The 25,824-nt window shown below is 33.3% G+C and overlaps 1 protein-coding gene and 1 pseudogene across 48 annotated transcripts in view; one reads left to right on the top strand and one right to left on the bottom strand.

Annotated features, from left to right (window-relative positions):
• NRXN1 (neurexin 1) overlaps positions 1–25,824 on the bottom strand; it is a 1,454,617-nt gene that overhangs the window by 214,093 nt on the left and 1,214,700 nt on the right. The gene's annotated exons all lie outside the window — the stretch shown is intronic.
• LOC130453783 (biogenesis of lysosome-related organelles complex 1 subunit 2-like) lies at positions 12,777–13,134 on the top strand (annotated as a pseudogene).

The following is a 25,824-nucleotide window of genomic DNA, read 5'->3' as shown; positions in this document are numbered from 1 at the left end:
AGATAAGGATACACCAAGGTGTGGTCATGGAACAGAGGGAAGCCATATTGTCTATATAATCTTGGCTTGATTGGCAACATGATTACTTATAGTACCATTAAATTCTTTATACCAACTTCAGTACATCAAGAGTCTGGGCTTTCAGCATTGTAGAATTAAAGATTTAGAGCTGGAAGGACTATTGAATCTAACCGCTCTCATTTTCCTGATAAGGAACCTATAGCACAGTTAAATAACTTATCCAGCTTATCAGTGTCAGATTTGTTGTTAATCAGTCATTTTTCATTATGCCATTTAGAATTTTCTTGTCAAAGATACTGGAGTGACTCTCAATTTCTTTCTCTAGTTCATTGTGCAGATGAAGAAACTGAGGCAGACAGAGATGCATGACTTGCCAAGGATCACACAGCTATCAAGTATCAGAGGCTGGATTTGAACTCATGAAAATGTGTCTTCCTGATTCCAGACCTTGTATTCTATCCACTGACTCCAAGTCTACCACTCTATTGACTATCCCAATGCAGACTGAATGCTCTCTACATCATAGTAGGCTATCTTCATGAGTTATGGTGGCTGAAAAAAGTCATTCTTCAGCAATCAATTCTCTGATGATGTCTTTCCAAACTTAGCTATTCTGGTACTTAGTCAACAATCATATAGCTTGTCACTGTGCTATTGTTACTTGAATTCTCTCTGCCTTCATCTGGATCTTTCCTTTGGGCTTGTCACATTCTGAGACTGGTATCATACAATGATGTGTTTGTATCATCACCTCTTCAGTTAGAATGTGATTTCTTTGGGGACAGCTGCTGCTGGTTCATCGCTGATGGTCTAGCATTTAGTTCATTATTTCAAACAAAGGTGACAGATAAATAACCTGAATTGAAATGAATTGGGGGGATAGCCCCCAAGGAAACAAGGTCACTTACAAACTATGATGGAGAATATGTCATCTTCTTGAGTGGACCACAGTATAAGTAGGGAACAATAGGCTGTCATTCACCACAGAACAACTTCTCAAGTAACCAAAATTCATTTAAAAATGATTTTTTATTCATGCCATCTTAATTTCTTGATATTAAGGAAATAAGAACAAGTTTAGTTGCTAATTGCTTTAAGATACCTAAAAATATAGTGTTATAAAAGCATTTTTATCTAGTGGATGCTAATGTCAAAAATCCACGTCTATTAAAATTATTAATTATATAAATGGTAAAAATACATTTGAAAATCTTTCATTTCACTATGAATTTTAATTTTCTATGTTGCATTCCAGCTGGCATATTTACAAAAACTAAGTACGCTAATCTACTCTTTTGCAATACTTAAATTAAATAGATAAATTATTAATCTTTGGCTCCAGTTACATATATATTATATATAAATTTATTCATATACACCCACAACTTTTCTAAAGGAACTGCTTGACCTTTCTTATAAGAAAATGAAATACACTTAAACTAAAGAAATTATGGGACCATTTTCCTTGCCTTGTGAATCCAAGGAGCTTCATTACCACAAAGAACTGCAGCATTATTAAAAATTTAGTATTAGATTTTTAATTTATTTAAGGAGGCTTAGTACTGAAAGCATAATATAAAACAAATTCCTACTTATGTTAATGATTAAATAATGTGATATTCTCTCAGTGGAATATGTTAATGTTTTCTTCAATTTAATATCACAGAATCTCAGCATTGGAGGGGTCCTCAGAGGCCATATAGCCCAACCCATACCTAGATAAGTATCCCTTCAACAATATAGCCAACAAGTGGTTATTCAATCTTTGCTTGAATACTGTAAAGAATAAGGAATTAATACTTTCCTTTCTACTTTGAAATATGCATAATTCTTGGGAAATTCTTTTTTGTACAAAGTTTAAATCTGACTTTTTTTTTCAATTTCTACCCATTTCTGTTAGTTCTGTCATCTAAGACCAAGTAAAACAAGTCTAATCATTTGTCCACATAACAGTTTTCCCTTAATTTCTTTCTTTTGGTGAAATATCCCCAATTACTTTGGTCTATTCTCATATGGCATGATTAAGAGGCCTTTTACCATCTTATCGTCATTAGATGAGTTTTAGCTTATCACAATGTCCTTTCTAAAATATGCTGTCATGAAAAGAGTACCTTACCAAGGAAGGTAAGTCCAAGGAAAAGTATAGTAGGAGCTTATCTAGTGCTGAATACTCTGACTCTCTTACTAATTTTCTTCTTATTTTCTTCTTAAATAGCCTAGGATCATGATCATTTTTGGAGGCTACTATAACTCATTATTGAATCTTGCTGACTTTCCATCCTATTAAATCCTCCAGATCTTTTAATAGTTAACTATTTAACAATACAACTAATATGTATTTGTGAAGTTGGTTTCTTAAATCACCTTTTTTACATTCTAGCCTATTGGCATGTTTTGATTTCCTATTGATCACTGTATTAGTTAACCCTTCAAGCTTTGTGTTATTGGTAGTTTGATGAACATGATATCTGTGACTTATATTTAAATCATTGCTATATTTTTTTAAAACCCCTACCTTGTCTTAGAATCTATACTAAGTACTAGTCCCAAGACAGAAGAGTGGAACAGGCTATGCAGTTGGGGTTAAGTAACTTGCCCAGGGTCACAGAGCTGAGAAGTATCAAATTTGAACCCAATATTTCCCATCTTTCTATCCCCTGCGCCATCTAGTTGCCCTATTGCTATAATTGTTAAATAGCATTGGACACAATGCAGATCCCTGAAGAATTTTATTAGAGATTTTGCCTTAATCTGAAGTGAAACCATTAATGACTTTTGAGATCTGGCTACTCAATCATTCAAGTACCAAATCCTCTGAAACAAATAATTACCTCACCTATATCTTTCCATCTTGTCCACAAGCATAACATGAGTTTATGAAATACTTTGTTAAAATCTAGGTAAATTGTAGCTATAGCATTTTCCTGATCTACCAAAAATGGAAACAAGATTAGTCTGGCATGACTCGCTCTTAATGAAGTCCTGCTGCCAAGTTATGATTAATGGCAATCCTTTCATAATGTATTAGAATTCTGACAGGAGTTAAAATTAAGCCCATTGGTCCATAGTTTTCTTATTCTGCTCTTTCTTCTTTAAAGAGCATTGGGATATTCGCCTACCTCCATGTCTATTGCCCCTTTCCATTTTTCAATAATTTTTTTCAGCTGTTTCCAAAGGCATTGACAGTGGTTCAGAAAATCATATATAACACTTGTTATAATAAATATTCTAAAGCCCGTTTCCAAAACTGAAAAATAAGTTCTGAGTCTCTATGGAGAGTAATATGGACACAGCTTCTTATTCTAAGGAGTTAGTTACCTAAAGTATTTATTTCTTAAAGAACAAAAAGGAGGATAAAATTGACAGACAACAATGAATATTTTTCTTTAGAATAGAGAAGAATATAATAATTGAAAAAATCTTTCTCCATTCATTTAGAATACCATCCTGAGAAATAGTCACTCCCTAGGCTCAAATAATGAAAGAAAAATCCCAAAAGTTTTAATACCTTCTTCAGATTCATTCCTATGGCCCAGCATTTCAAAGCTGCTTGTCACCAGCTATGTCAATTGTTGTTTAAGGCACACATACACAAAAAAAAGGACCTGAGGCTCACATACAACAAATACATTCATAAATTCTACCCCCTCCACTGTCTTCTACCTTTTATCACCAAAACAATTTTATTGAGTCTTTTCTCCACCTCCCAAAAGTCACCAAAATACTTCTTTTGTGATTTTAAGCCTGCTTTTGAGGTCTTTTATAAAATTAAGTGTGTAGAGGCAGGGAGCAAAGCAAGTATATAATGTGATTTGCCTCTTATATTGTTCTTTAGCGTACCTGCCCTCCATTTCCCTTTTTTGGTACTTCAGCCCATTAAGTACTCATAGTCTTTGTAATTAATGAAAACATCACTGATTCCCAGCCCTAACCTATTCCTTCTGCTCCATAACATCCTCCTGTTGTGGTAGCTTAACCAGGATTACCACAGTCCCTCAACAGATTTACTTTAACAATATGTAATAGTCCTGTATCCTGTTTGCTCAGAGCTCAGATCTCTTCTTTGAAATGTTCTTCATGTACAATAAAATAAATTCCAGGCTCTTTCCATACAATGGTGTCCAAATTACAGGCTATGATAGGTGAGCATTCCCTTTTTTCCCCTGGGATTAAGGTTTTATGCTTCTTCCTGGCTATCTTCTTCTGTCCAACCATTAATCCCCCAAAACTGCATCTCTCTCTTAGGTGTTGTCTTCTTTCATTAGAATGTAATCTCCTTGAAGGTAAGGGCCGTCTTTCTTGCTTGTTTTTGTATTACTTTCCTTTCTTCATTCAACATACATTTATTAAGTGCCTACTATGAGCCAGGAACTGTGTTAAGAGCTGGGGATACAAAAGTAGGCAAAAGAGGAACCCCATCCCCGAAGTCCTTATAATCTAAAGAGGGAAACAGCATGAAAATACCTTTATGCAAATCAAGCTATATACAAGATGAATAGGAAATAATTGTCAGAGAGAAATCCCTGGAAATGAGGGGTTAGGGAAGGCTTCCTGTCGAAGGTGAAATTTATTTGGGACTGAGACAAAGTAAGAGATGTCAGCAATCAGGGTGGAGGAGGCACAGCATTCCAGGCATCCTGGTCAAGTGTCTTGATGGTGAGATAGTCAGGAAACTAGTGTTCCTGGATGGAAAAGTACATATTGGGGTAGTAAGGTGTAAGAAGACTGGAAAGATAGATGTGGTTAGGTAATAAAAGTCTTAGAGTGACAAATAGAGCATTTTGCATTTGATACTGGAAGCAAGAGAAAGCCACTGGAACTGACATGATTCCCCCTGCATTTTAGGAAAATCATTTCAGTGGCTAAATGGAGAATGAATTGGACTGGAGAAAAGACTTGTGGCAAGAAGACACTAACTAGCAGGCTGTTTTCATCAAAGTTCTTTGCACACTGCCTAGTATATAGAGCTTAATAAGGACTTTATTCATTTATTAATAATAATGATAACAAAAATAATAATAGCTAGCATTTATATAAAGCTTTAAAGATTGCAAAAGTTATTAAGCTTACAACAACCTTGGGATGTAGAATGGCATTATTATTATTCCTATTTTTAAAATAAGAAAACAAGGCAAACAAAAGTTAAATGATTAGCCAAGGGTCAGACAGCTAATAAGTGTCTAAGGCAGGATCTGAAGGCAGCTCTCCAAATGTAGAGCTCTATACACTCCACCACTTTGCTGCTTCTGTCTATATCTAGTTATCTATCTGTCTATCTATCTTTCTGTCTGTCTAATTGTCTGCGTATTTTCCATTAAACACTATTAGATGTAAATAACTAATAAATGGTGACACAAGACTTTAGAAGACAGCTGTTTAAAATATAGGTACAACCTCGCAAAAGCAAATTCTCCCAACCCTAGCTTTTACACTATGTGGAAAAAACAAAACAAAAAAAAAAAACTTAAGAAAAATTCACAGTATAAAAAACAAACTTTAAAATAGTGCATTTACCTCCCTGTAGAAATATGAATCATAGAAATTTTGCAATAAGCTTCTGAAAAAAATGTAGCAAGTATTAAGATACAGAGTGACAGCATCTTATTAGTTCTCTAATGCTTCCTTTAATCAAATCCAGTTCTTCTAGTAGGCAATTAAGATGACAAAAGTTTTGAGTAGAGAAGTGATTTGGTAAAAGTGGTGGTTTTGAGGAAGATTAATTGGATGACATGCTGGATAGATTGGATTGGAGAAAGACTAGGCTAATGGAATTTCTGGTAATAAGGGACTTCATTAAATTGGAGGCAGTTCAGGTGCAAACAAGTGAAAGGTAAAGAAATTAAGCAAGAATCAATAGGATTTGGTGAATGCAGAGCATGAGTGAAAAAGAGGACTCCAACTTTTGAGCCTGAATGATGGCAACTACTGAAGAAATTGAGAAGTATGAAGAAAATCTCATCTTGAGAGAACATAAATTCAATTTAAGACATTTTTTAAGTCTGAGGCAATAATGGGAAGCTGAATGTAAATGTCTGGCAGGATTTGAAGATTGAGAACTTTACCTTGGGAAAGTCATTCTATAGAAGTGACAATATCTTGTCCACCAGTCAATGAGTAATTATTCTTTAGGTATAAGGTTTTGGGTTCGCTAAAAAATTAATCAGAACTTCTTTTCTGCTTGGAGGTATCTAAGGTTTGAAACATAGTCACTCTGCTTGCTTTCCCCTGAATGATTTATCTAATCTCCATTTTGTTTCTGTGTTCAAGTCAGTATACTATACTGGTTTCTCTTATCCTCTCTTCCATACCAATCTCTAATTTTCACTTTCCTAAGCAAGCTGGGACAAAACTTTCCTTTTCCAAGAGTCATTTCATATAGTCAATAGCACAGTCATCACTGTTTGATTCACTACCTTTTAGTATGGATGTGTGGGTAGAGTTGTTGCTATATTATTTTATATTTGTTCTTTTCAGTGGTTCCTAGTGATTTCATCTTGTCTCCCCTAACAAGACTTCACATTCCTAGAGAATAGGAACCACGTTTTTTATTATATTTATTTATTTCTATATCCATACACATGTATGTGCATGGATATGAGTACATGGAGAGAGAAAGGAGAGGAGGGAGAGAGGAAGAGAAGCATACAGACAGATAGACATACAGAGACAGGCACAGAGACACAGAGAAAAACAGAGAGAGTAGTGAAGGACATTAGAAGTCTTTTAGTCCAAACTCCTCATTTAATAGATGAGGAAATGAGGCACAGAGAGAGTGAAATATTTGCCCAGATTGCCATAGCTAGTGTCCGAGTCAGAATTTAATCTCAGGTTTATCTCACTCCAAGTCTAGCATATCAGTGGTGTCAAACTTAAAAAGAAATCAATACTCACTCAGAAAACCACAGATTAACATTACTTATGTTGTACTATATTTTTGTTTAATTTGTTAAACATTTCTCACTTTTTAATTGGGTTCTAGCTGCACTCACAAGTATCCCACAAACTATTTCATAAAGTTATCCACTATAATATGCATTTCTTTCCTTGAACAGTTTATTCTGTTTTTTTTTTTCTGTTCTTGACACCCCCCAACTTTTCTGTACTAAATTTATTTAGATACATGCCATTAAGAGCTGGAACTGTATTTAATTTTTGCCTTTTTAATTCCCTGTGTTCACAAAAGCGTGTCATATATTAGAGGTGGACAAATATTTGTTATATTGCATTGCATTCCAGAATAATTAGCATTTGGCTAGGTACACACCAGGAATTTAATAAATGGTTGCTGATTGTGTGTCTCTTCTTGATTTCTCTTTTTCTCTTGCATATAATTTCATCTAAATAGAATTGTGAGCCTGAAGGGAATGTGAATCTTAAAATTGCTCAGACTCTACTTCAGAAGATTTGATTAAGGTATTCCCCATTTTTAACAATGGAGGTACTTGGTCAGGAATGTACTGAGAATTTTAAAATTACTCCACCCTACTCAGACAGTGCCTTAGGGGAAGATAAAGTTGCAAATTCCTGATTGAACAATGAAAAGTCCCCAACTCATACTCATAGTCAAGCAAAAACCCTAAGCTAGGTGGTCTATTTTTAGATCTAATACAAAAGGGTGCTAATTACCTATAAAGGTTAAATTAATCATTAAAAGGTCAAGCAACTTACAAAAGGCAAGCTTAACAAAAGAAGTGTGAAGTTTTAGTCTACCCAGAGAAGGTGAGAACTAAAGAGTGATGAGAACTAAGAATGGGCAGTCCTGGGAAAAAAGTGTCTACTATGATTGGTAGATGTGAAAATTTAGGGGAGGTGACATAAGAGAAAATTCTCTTTAAAAGGAGCTCTTTGAACTCAGTTCAGAGTTCAGGAGTTCAGAGGAGGGTCTCTGAACTCAGTTCAGGAGTTGAGGATTTCAGTGAGGGACTGGAACTTGCTTGGGATGATCTTCTGGTGAGTGATAAAGACTGACTCTCTCTCCCTTATGGCTCAGGCCTAGGCCATTTGGCCTAGGCCCTTTCTACTATTCTCTCCCTCCTTGTCTCTCTCTCTCTCTCTCTCTCTCTCTCTCTCTCTCTCTCTTCCCCTAATTCCTTCATTTGTATTAATTAAAATCTCCATAAAACCCAGCTGATGGGTATTTTCATATTTGGGAATTTTCCCATGGCGACCACTTAATTTTAGATTTTAAATCAAGACACTAAAAATTATCTTTACAGTTTGGCCAAAACCTTTACAGTTTTGGCAATTCACAGTCTTGGCAAAACCACATTTTCATGGTTACAGAAGAAGGGTCAAGTTTAAAAGAAATGAAGTAGCTAGTCTAAACTGTGGGTTTGCCAAATATTTGTAATTTAATTTTTTTTACTAGCATCCCTGTATTGTCCTTCTGCTTACCCCATTTCTGATTACTTTAGTTCCCTAAACATATTCTAATTGTGAAGCATTGTGAAGATTTATAAAACAAAATCTTTACCTTGGGTGTAAAAATAACTTTAAATCCCAAAATGGATGTTTAAAAGACTAATTAAATAAGGGAAGAAATTAAAGATGAGATATATCAGTGACCACAATATGTCAATGATATTCTCAAATAATATTTTGAGAAGAAAAAATTATAAGCACCTCAAATACAACTAAAAATATTGGAGAAACAGGATGGTATAATGCAAGAAAACTGTGGTCTGGGAAGCTGGACCCTTGGTTTCAGGCCCTGGAGATGTGACCTTGGAAAAATCTCAACCTCTCTGGGTCTCAACTTCTACAGCCCTAAAATGAGAAGTGTTACTAACTAATTTCTAAGATGCCTTCCCACTCTAAAATTTTATAAATTTATCTCTCGTCTAGATATTTTGCCCATGGTCTAATATAATTTGATGATAGATCTGATCCATCCAAAAATTTTCTCTCTTCTACAGACCAGTGGCTTACAGTATATTAGTATGCTTCTAATTTTCTCCACGTAAAATGCAAGTAAATGGTGGTGTTTTGTTTGTTGGTTTGTTTTGTTTAAAAAGCCAGTATATTGTCCACTCCAACCCATGCAGAATGATTTCTTATGTATATCCAAATCCTCAGCATCCTTAGGGCTTAGGCCCTTCTTAATACTGTGAATTTTAAAATCTCCATCTTGCTTGGTCTAGCACCCAAAATTGTGCACACTCACACAACACGGGCATGTGCTGGTCAATGACAAATCAGAAATAACTAACTGCCTACCTGGGCTGTCCTAAGCCAAGCTTGAGCCACCATTGGCACTTGTGAGGCACAGGAAGTGAGGTAGGGAACAGCCTCTGGAATTTGCTCACTTCCTGTGGACAGGGCTAGATGCCAGTTCGTGCTAGGAACTGGAGCAGAGAGGAGGCCCACAGATAGCTTTCCTTCATATCGGTCATGTGAGTCAAGGACTGATTTTCCTTTCCACCTTGGCCTTAGGGCCTAATCTCCCTCTGGCTAGGCCAGAAGGTTGAGTTAACCCTTTCCCCTTTCCTCCTCTCTCCTTTACTCCCTGTCCTGTTTCCTTACTCCTATTGTGATTAAACCACCATAAACTCCATTCTGACTTGAGTGTTTCATTTTAGGAATTTCATATGGTCCTTGGTGACCATAAATTAATATTATAACAATCTTTAAGGTGATTTTTCACCACAACAATACTTTCCTGATTATTATCCTGCGACTGTGGTTTGGTGTAAAGAAGGAAAAGATTTGCAACTGGAGAAACTGAGTTTAAAGAGTTTCTGCCAATGCTACCTGTGTGACATCAGGCAAGTTGTTTAACTCTCCAGATTTTTCTCAACTCTAGACTGACAGGTCTTGAAGGCTCTTTCCATGTCTAACTTGATGGCCTCTTCTAGATTTGTTGTTTTTAGCTTTCATTTTATGCTTTTTCTGTGATATCATATCATTTCTTATCTTAAGTACTTCCCACCCAAACTGTTTCAATTGGTCTTTCCTCTTCCCCTTCAAAGTTCATACTACTGTGAGATTTATCTTTCATAAGGCTGTTCATAGCCCTTCAGGAACTGCCCATTACTGAATAAAGTTAATAGTCCTTAGTGAGGCATTCAAGGTCCTTCATGGTCCCACCACATCTTTCATTCTTATCTCACATTACTCCCTTCCACATACTATATTTTCTAGTAAAAGTGGATTCTTTCCCATCCCTTATACAAGCCTCATACTTTTCTACCTCCATAGTTTTCATCACACTATTTTCTATGATTATCTTGTGATGGTGATGCCCCCTTTTCCATTTTGTTGGTGAATGAAGGTAATACTTGCACTACTTCCTTCAGAGAATTGTGAGGAAAGATATTTGAAAAACTTATGTTTATATGTGTTATATACTCATATATGGACATGTATGGACACATGTACATATATGTACAAATGTATATCTCTATAGGTACATTTATAAGTATACATTTACAAGTGGGTATAATTTTTAAAATGTTAGTAATCTCCACATAAGTTTTCCAAAGTTATACGATCCATATTGTTTCCCTTCTTTTCCCCTCCCAAAGATGAGAAGTAATTCAATCTGGGTTATGCATGTATTATCACACAAAACACATTTCCATATTTTTCATTTTTGTAAGTAAATGATCTTATAAAACTCAAACCCCCAAACATATAGTGGGTATGATTATTATTGAGGCACCAGTAAATCCATTCAGAAATTCTTTTGATAATTATTTTGTAATATATAATTCTTATTCTCTGGGCTCTGGAAATGGCTTGGGCATTAGTGAACTGAAACATAGCTCTATGATACTCTTCAGACACACCTGGATTCCCTGTACAGAATTAGTCTGACAGCTCTCACACCTGCCAAAACACAGACCTGATCTATAAATAATGGCTAAATAATGGCTAAAGCCAGAGAACTGAAATTTTCTACAAATAAGTATTACTTCATTGACTATGCTGTCTTCCTCTTTTTTGTATTCTTGTTTTAGCTATCAAGTATGTTGTAGCCCAAGAATTCTTAATAGTTGAGCAGCAGGAATAATGAGAATGTGAATTTATGACCACACCTGGACTTAGAAAAAGCCCTAGTGAAGGTGACCCTGAAAAATTATTATGGCATCTTATCAATTAGTTGACACTCCCTAGGAAAATGAAACTAAATGTTCTCCTCTTTCTTGTTTTATATCTCATAAATCCAGTAGAAAGGCTTCATGGGGACTGTATATGGTAATATCTAGACAGACTAATGATAAGTATAGTCTCTTTTGGATTTTCAATGACAGTTTTAGGATTCAGGCTACTAGTTTAAGTGATAAGAGAACAAAAATATTTCTTTCTCTGTTTCTTAATATTAGGAAAGTTAAGATACCTATTTCCATATTCAGCTTCTTTCATAGAATATCTGGCAATTTTAAAATATTTCATAAGTTTCAAGGCACCTTTATACATCTTTCTTTCCCACTTCTGCCTTATCATACTTGTTTTTTTATGTATTATTTCACTTCTTAAATTATAAGCTTTTTGATAAGAATGAATGATATAATTTTTCATCTTAAATTGCCCAAATTTAATTTAGCATAGCTCTGTCTCTGTCTCTGTCTCTCTCTCTCTATATATATAATGTGGGTGTGAATATATGTGTGTGAATATATATTTACACACAAACACGCATATATGGACAGCTAGATGACAAAGTGGATAGAACGCTGTTCTGGAGTCAGGAAGACCAAAGTCCTAATCAGACTTCACATACTTAGTAGCTGTGTAATGCTGAGCAAGTCACTTAACCTTGTTTGCCTCAGTTTCCTTCTCAGTAAAATGAGCTAAAGAAGGAAATGGCAAACCACTCTAGTATTTTGGCCAAGAAAAACCCAAATATAATCATGAAGAGTAGAACACAACTGAATAATAACTATATACATATATTTTAAATTGAACCCTCATTCATCTCTTGTAAATTGAAGGAATTGGATTAAATGGTCTCTACATAAACCTTATGATTTTAGGGGTTATTTTCTTCATTTTCTTTCCTATTCTTTTCTTTTCCTGAACCAGTTATTTAATTGCTATAAATTTAATAGATATTCATGTCCTAAAGATACCATCTTCACACCTTATGATACAGGACTAAGATAATCTAAGAATTATATAGACAGAGCCTAAAATATGAGTTTACATTTGAAAGACATGTGCTACACAATGCCAAAAACTTATTAAAGGTCAAGACATTTCCATGAAAAATGTAGGTACTCGATAGACATCTGTTAAACCTCTATGAGATGAATTTCATTATTAGATATGAGAAAGTAAACTGTGTATATAGAAGCCTCAGGATTTGGAATTTATATTGCTGTAAAAAAACCTTGACTTAGATGCAGGAGGGACATGGACTGAGAGGGGAAAAAAGCCAATAACAAGGTTAGGAAAGAACTTTTTCTTTATAAATATTATATACTCCCATGATCTAATTCATAAATGTATGGGGCAGTTTCCCTCTCTATTTGGTGACTTGTTAGCTTCTATTTTTCCTTCCTCTCTTCCCCTTCTCAATCTGTTTTCCCTTCATTATGTCCTGCCACCATCTCATGGGATCTTGAAGCTTATTCTAGTCTAACCTTTAAAATTAAAGATAGGGATGGAATGGTGGGAGCTCCCCTCACCAGAGTAGGAAGGCCTGAGACCTACTTACTCAGGCATGGTGACAAGGGCATTCTTGCAGCCCAGCAATGGTTTAGATGGCCAAGGAGACCATGGACAAGGCAGGCATTGTGGGACCATATCAGGACATGTTCTCCAAAATGGCGACAGAGCTTATGGGTGAATTGGCTGACAGTTACCAGTGAAAACTATCAACTTCTGGAAAATATGAATGAACAGAATACCTTGACGTATCTAGAAGCGAAAGCTATTGCAGGAATTGTAAATTAAATCCTGAAAGACTTAAACCAGAAATAAGCAGCACTTCAGCATTATCTGGATCAGATCCCTTTAAATGAGGAGCAAGTAGCAACTCTCAAGCAGGCAGCCTACAAGTTGGATGCATATTTGTAGAAACTAGAAGCAAAGTACCAGAAAGTAGGGAAGATAATGAAAGAATTGTTTAGCACAAAGACTTTAACTATAAGAATGTCTCATAAAAATTGAAATATGGGGGATGGAATTTACCAAACTTATATTCTTGGATTCCATAAAAGAAATTGGTGCTGCTCATCCAAGGAGGATCCCGACCCTCCAGCTTTGATTGGTTTTGTAACTCTGCTCACTCTTTAATGTTTTTCTAAAAGGACACACCCAGGAACTTCATCTAAATTCCTTGATTTCCTCTTGTGGGCTTTCTTATGTGCCCATGACCAAGGCTCAGAAATCAGAATCAGTCTCATCAGAGAATATCTGGTTTTCCTGTCTTCTATAGTACTAGTATGCTCCTTCCTTCCTTCCTCCCCACTCCTTACAAGTTCATCTTTGACTCTTACAAACAGTTTACCTCTTTTTCTTAAATTTTATTGACTTACCCTGGTTAATAACCTATTCTTGATCATAAAATGCTGATTTATAAAATTAAAAATTTCTGTATAGCACAATATTGTTACCCAGTTGAAGAGACTGAAAACCAAAAAAGATTGTGACTTTCTTAAATAAGGCCCTTGAGGAAATTAGTAGTAGAACAAGGACTAAAGGTAAAGGAAGGATGTCTAGCAGTACCAGATTTTAAATTGTGTTATAAAGTCTTAATTACCAAAACTATCTGGTACTAAGAAATAGAAAGGTAGCTCAAAAGAAGATAACTGACAGACAACAAAGAGTAGCAAAAGATTATAGTAACCTTATAGTTGACAAAAGCATAGATTCAGGTTTTGTGGATAAGAAATCACTATTTGGTAAAAATTATTGGGACAACTATAAAGTAGTTTAGCAGAAAATAGATATAGATCAATGTCTTACATCATTAACTAAGATAATATCAAAATGGATACTTATCTAGATGTAAAAGAAGATATCATAAGTAAATTAGAAGAATAGGGAACATATCTATCAGATTTATGATTAAGAGATGAATTTTTGAGTTCATCAAGAGATGGAGAGCATTGTGAATTTTGAAATGGATAATTTTTAATACATAAAATTAAAAAGTTATTGTATAAAGTAAATGTTGCCAGAATTAAAAGTAAAGCAGAAAACTGGGGGATATTTTTTACAGACAGCCCCTTAGAAAGAGGTCTCATATCTAAAATAGAGAACTTTGCCAAATGTATAAGAATAAGAGCCATCTTCCAATTGTTAAAATGAGCAAAAGATATTAATAGACAATTTTTAGATGAAAAAATCAAAGCCAAATATAGGTACATGAAAAAGTGTCCTTAATCACCACTGATTAGAGAAATACAAATAAAAATAATTCTGAGAAATCACCTCACACCTATCAGATTGGCTAAAATGATAAAAGGGAAAAATGACAGACATTGGAGGGGATGTGGAAAAACAGTGACACTAATATACTGTTTATGGAGCTATGAACTGATACAGTCCTTTTGGAAAGCAATTTGGAATTACATTCAAAGAGTTATAAAACTGTTTATATTCAGACTCAGCAAGCTGGGTCTTTTTCCCAAGGAGATCAGGGAAAGGGGAAAGAACCTATATGTCCCAACATATTTATAGCAGCTCTCTCTGTGGTGGCAAGGAATAGGAAATTGAGGGGATGCCCATTAGATGGGAAATGGCTAAACAAACTATTGGTATAGGATTGTAATGGAATACTACTGTGACATAAGAAGAAATGAGTAGCGTAATTAAGAAAAATACTTGGAAAAGACTACATGAGATAATAAATAGTTGAGTAAACCCAAAAAACAAGATTTAATATTTAAAGAATCAATTGAACATAATCTCCAGAGAATGAAGTGAAAAAGGAAAACATTATAGACATAATTAATAAATACATCTCCATCTCCTAGATGATACTTTCAATGATGTGACAGGAGATGAAGGGGCTGATACACTTGTAAATAAATTCTATTAATTAAAAAAATTAAGAACTAGAACTAGAAAGATCTAAGTGTAAGTCTTCTTCCTCCATGTTTCCACTATTTACATACAGTACAACATGTTGAATTTATTTGCTGAATCAATTCCAATATCAATTTACTCCCTAACCACAAAATATGAAGTTCAGGTGAAGAATGGACTAATATTTCAGAAATTTGGAGGTTTATCCACAGTGTAAATGCACTAAATTTTTGTCATTCACTTTGGAAATAAAAGAAGCTATTTTATTAGTTGGTTGTCATTGCCTAGAGATGGCTGAACAATCCATAATATTTATTATACATACATATGTATACACACATATGAGTATTATATACATATAAGCACACATGATTATTATTTCCATGTAAGAAAATGGTAAATATGAGAAACTCCAGAAAACTAAGAAACATTTGTATGACTGATAAAGTAAAGAAAGCTCAACCAAGAAAATGGTAATTGCTTGGTTCCAAAGGACTGATGATGAAATGGATTTTTCTCAGCAATGTAGTAGAAAGAGAAGAGGCCTCAGAGTTAGAAGATCCAAACCCAGTTCTTCAGTTTGCTGACTGTGATCTTGATTAAGAAAATTTTGTCTCTCCCTGTCTCAGTTTCTTCAAGTGTAAACTGAGTGGGTTGGTCTATATAGTTTCTGATGCTTTTTTAGCTCTAGATTTTTTTAATCCTCTAAGTAGCAAAGTGGTGTAATAAGGGTGCAGAGTGCTATATATCTTATCAGTCAAGGTAGCAGGGTCAGTTTATTTTGCTTAACTATTTCTCTTTATATAAGAGAGCATGATTAATTTTGAAAAGTTTTTTTTCAAAATAAAATAAATGAAAGAAGGTAAAAGAGAAAAGGGCAACTTTTTCATATTTAATGGATAGGTTTTTTTTTAATGAATCAGAAAAAAGGTCTAGATTGTTTTCCATAGTTAATATTAAAAATCATACGTAAGAAGGGAAGTGTTCTTTCTAATTTAATAAGGATCTTATTTGGAAAGAAGGATTCAGAAAATTTTCCAAATCTTTATTCATCACTGATGCTGGAAACATGATTGTTTTCATTTCTTTTGCTGAACATTAAATGTTACAAAGCAAAAGATTCTTGGAAGACTGGTATAAGTAGACAAAATTGCCTTAAAAATACTTGAAATTTTCTAGAACTTATTTTCCCAGAGAAACATCTTCCTTTGAATTCATAATGTTTAGCTTACAGTTAAATTTCTATTCCTTCTCACCTCTCAAGAAGAATACTTTGTAATATGTGAAAATTTGGTATCTTAACTCCTGAATTTAATGAGGGCAATGAAATATACATTGAAATAATTTTATTGACATATTTCCTTTTTCTATCACATTTTTCAACATATTCCTATAATTCCCTAATCCTTTCTGAGAGAGCTATGCCTGGTAATAAAAAATAAGAGATTAAAAATGGATCAAAATTAACCAACATCATAAAAATTCCTAATTTCATATACTATATTCAATGTCTGTAGACTTCATTTTCTGGAGGGAAGTGGAAAAAAATGTCTTCTGTTCCTTGTGACCAAGCACAGTCATTAAAAATTTAGTTTTATTCTTATTCTTTCCTCTTTCATTGTTGTCTTTATTCTATACATGATTTCTTACTTCTTAACTTCTTAATGTTGTACCAGTTAATATCAAATCTCTCCACATATTTTTGTATTTTTCTTGTTCATCATTTCTTACAGAACAGTGATGTTAGATTACATTCAGATTCCATATTTTTTTTTAGCCATTCTCCAAATTAATGGGCATTTACTTTGTTTCTAGTTCATTGCTATCAAAAATGCTGTTATAAATATTTTTGTGTATTTAGGATCTTTATTCTTGTCACTAAACTCTTCAGAGGAAGACAAATAATTATTATATTAAATGAAGGCAATTAATTGTAAATATGGAAGGAATGAATGGAATTTCAGTTTGGGAAAAGTCTGATCTCAAACTGAATACAGTATTAAGGACATTTAATGGCATTAATTTAAGGGAAGGGGAAGATAAGCATTTCTATAGCACTTATGTAAGAAGCACTGTGGCAAGTGCTTTATAAACATTATCTCATTTATATTATGAAAACGATAGTAAGATATTATATGTAAAGAAAGCAGTTTATTAGTTTTGTGGTCTTGGGAGTGTCACTAAGATGATAATCTTTAGTCCTTCCAGCTCTGACATTCTGTGAGTGTGAGTCTAAAGAAATTCATAGCTTTACTGATAGACTAGTTTTATTATTATACATTGAGAGGAAATATTGTATAGACTGGGAGTTAGGACACCTAGCAGAGGTTCTAGACCCATATCTACCACAGATCACTCTACAACCTTGGATATCTCAATTTACCTTTCAGTGTCTCTCTTTCAACCATTACAAATTGAATTGTGCAAGATGATTTTTAAGGTTTCTTCCAACTCTAAAGTTCTACAATTTTTTTAGCATCTGGAATTAAATCCTAAAATTCCACATAAAAAAAATTAAGCTGCTATACAATGTGGGGAAAATAGAAGATAAATCTGTCTTAAGGTTTAGGGAAATATTGTTTTAATATCAGCAAAGGGTGTAAGGTAATACTCTGATCATTGAGTAATATTGATATATCTTAATTTGATTTGCTGTTTCTTGCTGGAAAAACATGAATCAATGTATATATATAGAGATTGTATATATATATACATATATATTTTGAATATTTAGATTTGAAAGATTATTATTAATCATAAAGGGAAAAACAGTCAGAAAACTAATTTAAATATAACTTTTAAAGCAAGATAATTTAAAAACTTAAACATACATTTGATTGGCATTGCAGTACAATCTTTAGTGAAATTCACTTTAAAATGTGGCTGGGAAGTTTTGTATTATTGCTTTTTTATGGGATTTTTGGTTTCTGATTGAGTTATAAAGTCATCATAGACGTCTTTTCTTTAATTTACAATGAAAAAGGAATCAAAGAATCGTGAGGAACATTGGTGGAAATTGAGAATGGGAAAGAGAGGGAGGAAGGAGGAAGGCTACATTAAATTAATTTAATAAATATTTATTAAGCACTTACATTTTATAAGACAGCAGATTGTAAAGATATAAAATATCAGAATTCCTGATTGCAAGTACCTTACAGTGAAATCCTTTTCTTTTTTATCCTCAATACTTAGCAGAGTGCCTGGCACTTCATAGATACTTAATAAACATTTATTGAATTGAATTGAATTATAGAAATCTGCCTCTATCTACCAAAGTGTTGCTAGACAATAAATATATGAGAAACTAATGTCCTGTTTTGTTTATTTGCCTAACATTGTTACTTGAATGCCCTCTGCCCCATTATGGCATGGAAGTAACCCTTTGATCTCAAAGGCTATGTGAACAGATTATAAACTCTCACAGTTTCTATGTCACTAGAAAGTCTTACAGAAGGTTTCAAGCATTAGATGCGTCTCCTTTCTAAGGATCAAGTTTTCTAAGAAAGAAGAGAATGCTTACTTAGTCATGAATCCCTTTGTGGTAGAAATGTATCAATTTGTTATGTTCTTAAGTATAAATGAAAATAAAGGGGAGAAGATGTAGCTAGATTTGAGGGTGGATAAGATTCTCTTCAAATATGCAAATAAAAATACTAATGGAGTTGGTTTTAAGACAAGTTTAACATTTCAATGGACATTGGATGATTTTATGTTGCATTTCTCCTGATAATCATAGCAAAATAGAGATAACCACAAAAATGCCTACACAAAAACTTGTATTGCAAGAGAATGAGGAGCCAGATATTTTATGAAGAATTTCATATGATCCATATTATAAACCATGATATGTTGAAGAATATGGTTGAGAGATATTAATAGAACAAATATAAAAATTATATTAGTAATATAGTATTTTACTAATTTCTGAAGTGGTAACTAATTCTGAATTAGCTATGTATTCAGGTTATTGATTTGTGATAAGAATGATTAATTTCAATACCAAATGGAAAGAAAATAAAAATTAGAAGCTACATGGTACAACATTAAAATAACTCTAAACATAATTACTTGAATAATTTATTGATGCTAAAAATGAGAAATAAAGAAACCAGTTTGCCACAGACTCTCAATATGTCCCATGAATATTTAAATAATGGAAAGCAATTGTTATAAGTGGAGCAAAGAAATATAGAAAATGCCTTACCTAGAAACTATTTGTTCTTTTGGCAAGTGTAGAGACATGAGAGACTTTGGCAACTCTCATTTAAAATATAAATTAATTTGAAAATTTTATGGAGAAGCATAGGGGAGCATATGAGCAGCATTGCTTTGTAAAACAAGAACTAGGGACAACTAGGTGGTTCAGTGGATAGAGAGTCAGGTCCAGAGATGAGAAGTCCTGAGTATAAATCTGTCCTCAGATACAACTTAGCTATGCGACCCTAGACAAGTCACTTAACAACCATTGCCTAACCCTTACCACTCTTCTGCCTTGGAACCAATACACAGCATTGATTCTAAGACAGAAAGTAAGGGTTTTGTTTTGTTGTTGTTGTTGTTGTTTTGTCTTTTTAACAGCAAGATGAATCAAGGGAGGAAAAGGTTTAAAGAATATTTTAGCCCAAGCAAGATCTGGCTAAACTAAATCATGTCAACATATCAGAAGGATGAAATATGGAAATGATATTAAATTTTCCATTATAAATGTTTTCTCTTTATCAATGAGAGCATAACTAGGACATTTCAAATCTATTATTATAGTCCCTGTTGTGCTACAAGACAAAGTAGAAATGGCACAAAAGAAAACCAAGATAGGAAAGAAAGTGAACAAGATCTAGCATTAACACAAGAAAAAGTCTATGCTGGAGGCAACACAATTTGAAGATTATATAGGGCTGATTCTCAAAATATCTGAAAGAGGAAAGATACTGAAGTGGGAAAAATCAAAGACAATACTTAAGAAGATTAATATTTAATACTTAAAAAGATAATCAAGAAACTATCATCTATTAACTTTCTACCTGTATTCTTTCTGTTTCTCCCTTAAAAAACAAAACAAAACAGAAATTAACAAATTTACAGAATAATTTACATATCTGTGTGTTTATATATATATATATTTTCATCATATCTTTTATAAAATTAAAGAAGGAAATAAGTAGACTTTTGGAACCTAATTTCTATAGACCACATCTTCACAATTACCTAAGTTGAAGGTTGAAAGAGATTGACTAAAATAAGAATTCTAGAACTCACCATGCTTACTTATAGCTGGAGATCTTAAAAACTATTTATTAAAAAAAAAAATATATATATATATATATATATATACATACACGATTTGGCAGAACAAGATGCAATCTTGAAGGCACTTGAATTGTTTCTCATGCATATGTCAAAATAATTTTAAAATCCTTAATAGATATAATAAGAACATTTTGTTCATTCCTCAGATTGATACACATAAAGCAGGGAGATGTAAGCTAACCAAAGATACTTTCCTAGGTCATGTAGGTGATCCAGTTCAGAGTTTAAATGGAAGAAGGATTCCTTGTAAATAGCAAAGTCCTCTAAAGTCTTGTAATTTGTGAATGTACTTTTTCAAGCCTCAGAACATTACAAAGTTTTCAAAATGAGAGCTCTAATAATTTAAGAGTTTAACTCAATTATCCATACAGGGAATCAATGAAGAATGTTCATTGTTCAGACTGATAATTAGTTGAATAGATAACCTATAGAGTGGAAACTTCAGTATGTATATCTTAGACAGCAACTGAAAATGATGAATTGGACCTAGGATTGAGTAGAAAGGAGAGAATGTGAAATTATGCAGGTCTATAAATGACTTCAATCTTTTCTCTGAATCAAAAACTCATCTTTTTAACTCCATATTTTTCCAGTGATGCTATATAGCTGTAGATCATATAATCTCTGAGAATTAAAAAAAACAAACAATGGGGAGACTTACAAGAGTATAAATAGGCTGCAGACTATTCTGAATAATGTGTATGAGGATGCATCAATGACATCATCACATAAATATACAACCAGAAAAGGACCAGGGCTGCTCACAAAAGCGAGCAATCACAGCCCATGACTTCAAGGGCAATGGCAGATGATGTGGCAAGAGCTAGTTCAGTCAACTAGATTCAGCCCTTTGAATGGATCCCTATGTAGTATCCATTGTAGAATAAGGACAAGAATCTCAGGGTAAGAATATGAAGATAAGATGTGATTTGTACTATTAAAAAGAATAGCCACATTGATGAAATCATAGATCCACTGGAGAACAGAAGTTAGCAATCAAATTAGATTTTAGGAAATTAGAAATTGGCAATCAAATAATATTTAGAGGATCCTTGTGATTTCGTTGGCGTAGGAAGTTCAGAGAGAAAATGTTAACCCTAAACTTACCCTAACCCTAAATAATTCTGTAATTTGCTACATATTCTTAGAAGTTAAGTGATTTACCCAGGGTCACACTGATAGTATTTCAGAGATGAGACTTGAACCCTGATTTTCCTGACTCCTAGCTGAGTTTTCTCTCTCCATGCTGACCTTCTCAAATTAAATTTCAGTATTTCTGGAAAAACAGAATTATAAAGCAGATAGTGACTCATAATGAACAGTTAATGTGGCTTCTAAGGTAGTTCATTTTATAATCTCAGTATCTTAGCCCATAAAACCATGTTTCTGAACAAGTAAAAGCCTCTAGGATAACAGATTATTAAGGTAGTCACTCATAAACTCCCAAACAAGCTCCATGCGAGGATACATGATAGGCATTACAGAAAGATGGAACAAGAAAAGTCATCATCTGGTGAATTACTATATCCTGAATTAAAAGGATGAACCAATTATTTTTTCTGGTTTGCTTTACTTTTCCCCTCTTAGGTCCTTTTATTAGAATACATAAAAGAGGGTCCATGAAAAATAAAATAAAATTCATGTCTGTCTCTGTATGCCAATCTAATTTCATTGCAAATTCATAGACGTTTTCTATATTTACATAGCTACATATGTATGATTTTATATAAACATATATGTATTTATAATATATAATTATATATGTGTATGTGTGAATATATATGTATTTATAAATAATTCCATCTATATTTTTAACAAAGGCATAAGACCTATCTTTAACTCAATACAAGCATCCTTTTGCCTAGAACTATAAAAAGTCTTCTAATGGTTCTTCCCTGCTGTGGACATCAGCCTACTCTGTCTCTTTAGTTATGCAGCAGTGACTAAATATGTACCTATATATTTATAAAGTTGTGTATGTCACAGAGTGCTCTTATTGATGTTGGAACACCAATATAATTGCAATCCATGGATCTTTAGAGTTTATTCTCATGCAACTTCTAACATGAGTTAGGAAAAATCAAGAATCAACTTCAGTAATATAATTTAGCAGTTAAGAGGCATGGCAGTGTAATAATTACCAGGTCCCTTAAATATCAGAAAATAGTTTCGATGTCCTATAAAGTTTTAGGCATTGAAGAAAACCATTACATAAATGTGTGCTACCTACCCCCCTTGTTCCCTGGAACCTCCAAAGAATAATAATATGTGTTTATAGGTATGTGAATACATATTTTTCCCTTGAGGAACAACAATCCAATTCAACATCCATTCTTTCCTCAACCAAGACTTTCATGACAAGAATATCACCCTGCTGCCCTCCACTGCAGAATTTTGGTGAAAAATTTCAAAATATTCTACCATCTTCCTCATATAGAAATATTTGGGATTCATGAATTAACCCTTTTAATATACTTTACAAAATCCCATCTTTCTAAACTAACTTGTACCTGCCATACTTTAGAGGTAGGGATTTCATTTAGCAACAGAAGAAGCATTCCCTGTGCTCTAGTAGCATGTATAGTTTCATCAATTGGAATGATTTTCTCACTCATCTTAGTGGATCCAAATCCCACTCATGCTTTGAGGCCAAATCAGAGCATTCTTTCCAAATGAATGCTTCCTGCCATTTCAGCCCACTGAGATCTCTTTCTACCCTATTGTTCCAGATTCAATTCAACAAACACTAAGCATCTAGTAGAAGACTCTGGAGATGTAGAGTCTCTGCAATAAATATTTATTAAGTCTGTAATGTGTAGTATCACACGAATATAAAACCAAAATAATTTGTGCTATTATGTTTCATATTCTATACTATTCATTTGGTAGATAGTCACAACCTTTGCATTTGTTATTATTTAAATTTTTGTTTATACCTTTTCTCCCTAACTAGACTATATACTTCCTGGGGGCAATGCTTTAAATAATAATGACCAATTTTTATAGAGTACTTTAAGGTTTTCAAAATTATATACATTATTTCATGTTATTCTTAAAATAACCCTCTAAAGTTAATACTAATCTTATCTTCATTTTACATCTGAGGTAGCTGAGGATATAGGAGTTTAAATGTCTTATCTGGTGTCACATGGCTAGTAAGAGTCTGAATCAGGACCAGAATTCAGGTTTTTCTGATTTTGAATGAGGTGTTCTATCAACTGAGCTCTTACAGGCTACCTAGGACACAGAAAGCTTTACATATAAAGGGTGTTCAATAAATATTTGTTCATTAGATTTGCTTATTTATTTGGAGAAAATATATATTTGACATTGTGGCAGGAAACACAAAGGGTTCCTCTTAATACATTACATGATGGGTTTTTCTTTTTCTTTTTTTTTCTTTTAGGAGCTGTGAGTTATAATGAACAGTTAACCCTGATTTATCTGAGAAATTATTAAGGTGGGAAACTAAAATGATGTTAGGCTTCACAATTTATTGTTATGAGAAGAGACCTATTTTTATTGACAGAGCAAAACTTTTACTAGGGAACTCTAATTAGTACCCTATCAGAGATTAGTGATGCATTATATTTCAGAGTTTAAATAGCAAATTCCAGGAAAGAACTTCTTTCTTATCTGTTAAATGCATTATGACTTATTCTCCCTTTTTATTTGTGCTCAGGAAAGCAAGCTTACTATTCAGAAATTTCCATATTTGTTCTACAAGTGAGGATTATTGGGTTATATGAGCATTGCTTATATTCCAAAGAGTATAAAACCTACTCATAACAATTAGCCTCTGTAAGAAAGTCTTCCAGACAATTAGGGCTAATGCCACTGGTCAATGGTTTGGGTACATTTCATTAAAGACCCACTGGAGTTGCCAGATGTATTGCTTCATATAAATGTGCTTACCACAATGCCCAATAATGGAAGGTTGAGTGCCATACTTAATTGCTAATTTCAACCTTTATTACCTATATTTTTCAGTGCAAGCACTTTAAGGAGAATTGAAGATAGTTCATTGGTTCCTGCCCTCCAATGACAGGACATGGTATTGAGTGCATCAGTTTAGCAGCCATTCCAAAGTATAACAATGTCTTTCTAATGACAAATTATCAAATTAAAAATAGTTATACCACAAACCCATTTTCAAAAGTGATATCCTGGTTCTTGCTGCTAAGCATAAAACTAAAAACAAAACCCATACAACAATAACAAAATGCTAATTCCAGAAAACTGAAATATAACCCCCACACACCTTGTAAATTCTAAATTCAGGTTTGACTATATGATATTGCCAAAGCTGAAGGTTTTCTAAACTTGCTTTAGATAGTTACTGTCTTATTACTATCCTGATAAACATATGTTGGCTAATTAATAAAAATAATTTTCAAATAATTAAGTTGGCTTACTAAAGTTCTTTTAAACATGTTTATGTATAAATATAACATGCCTGGTAATTCCATCTGGACTGTAAGTTTCCCAAGGGTAATACATCTTAATACTTTATATCCCCACAGTGTCTAGTACAATGTTTTTATAATAATTAAGCATGGCATTATAGATAGAATTCTGGAATTGGAGTCTGGAAGAGTTGAATTTAAATTCCTCTCTAGATCCTTGCTATCTGTGTGACCTTAAACAACTTGCTTAAACTCACTGAGCCTTAGTTTCCTTAACTGTAAAATAGAAATAAAAGGAGTGACTTTTTCGGAGTTTTAGCAAAGATCAAACTCATATAATATGAATAAAGTATCATACAAATGTAAGCTATTAATAATCAACCAACTGATGCTTTACAAAATAATACTGGTTATTATTATAGAAAATACAATGTCCCTACTACTTTCATAAGCATACTGAAAGGTTTCCTAATATCACTTATTTTTGAGAATCCAAGGATCTGTTTAGAAAGTGGTGAGAAAGTACACAATTCCTCCTCTGCCCTGGAATAGCTCTCAAAAAACCCAGCTGTGATAAATAGCCAAATATATCCTGTGGCCATAAGTGAATAAGTCTTTGAGTAAAAGTTGGCCAAGTAACTATCTAAGTGCCAGCACCCATTATTATTTCCAGCTCATCCACCAGATTAGAATGTTTATTACCTTGAAATTATGCCTTTATATCCATATAGTTATAAATTCATAATTAATAATTCTACTTCAATCTATAAGATCCCATACCCATCCTTAGGTTCCAATGAGTCCCTATAGTTTGTTAGGAGTAGCAGACTACCATGTGGCAAAATTTCAACTGACATGACCTTTTTTTCATAACAACCCTTTCTCTTTTGCTCTCTCTTCTATTTTTTCTTTAAAATATATATATATATATATATATATATATATATATATATATAAATGTGGGGTAATGAAGTTACCTATTATTTTTTATGTGCAAAACTCTCTTAAAATATGGCATTATTTTTTTCAGAAAACTACATTTAATTCTGTCTTAGTTTAGATGGTTTTAAAATCATTTTTCTTAGAGCCTTTACTACATTGATTATAGTGTGAA

Source organism: Monodelphis domestica, chromosome 1, assembly GCF_027887165.1.
Source record: "Monodelphis domestica isolate mMonDom1 chromosome 1, mMonDom1.pri, whole genome shotgun sequence".
NCBI classification, from domain to species: domain Eukaryota; kingdom Metazoa; phylum Chordata; class Mammalia; order Didelphimorphia; family Didelphidae; genus Monodelphis; species Monodelphis domestica.
The sequence above is the reverse complement of the archived record's forward strand: the minus strand, read 5'-3'. Positions and strand labels throughout refer to the sequence as shown.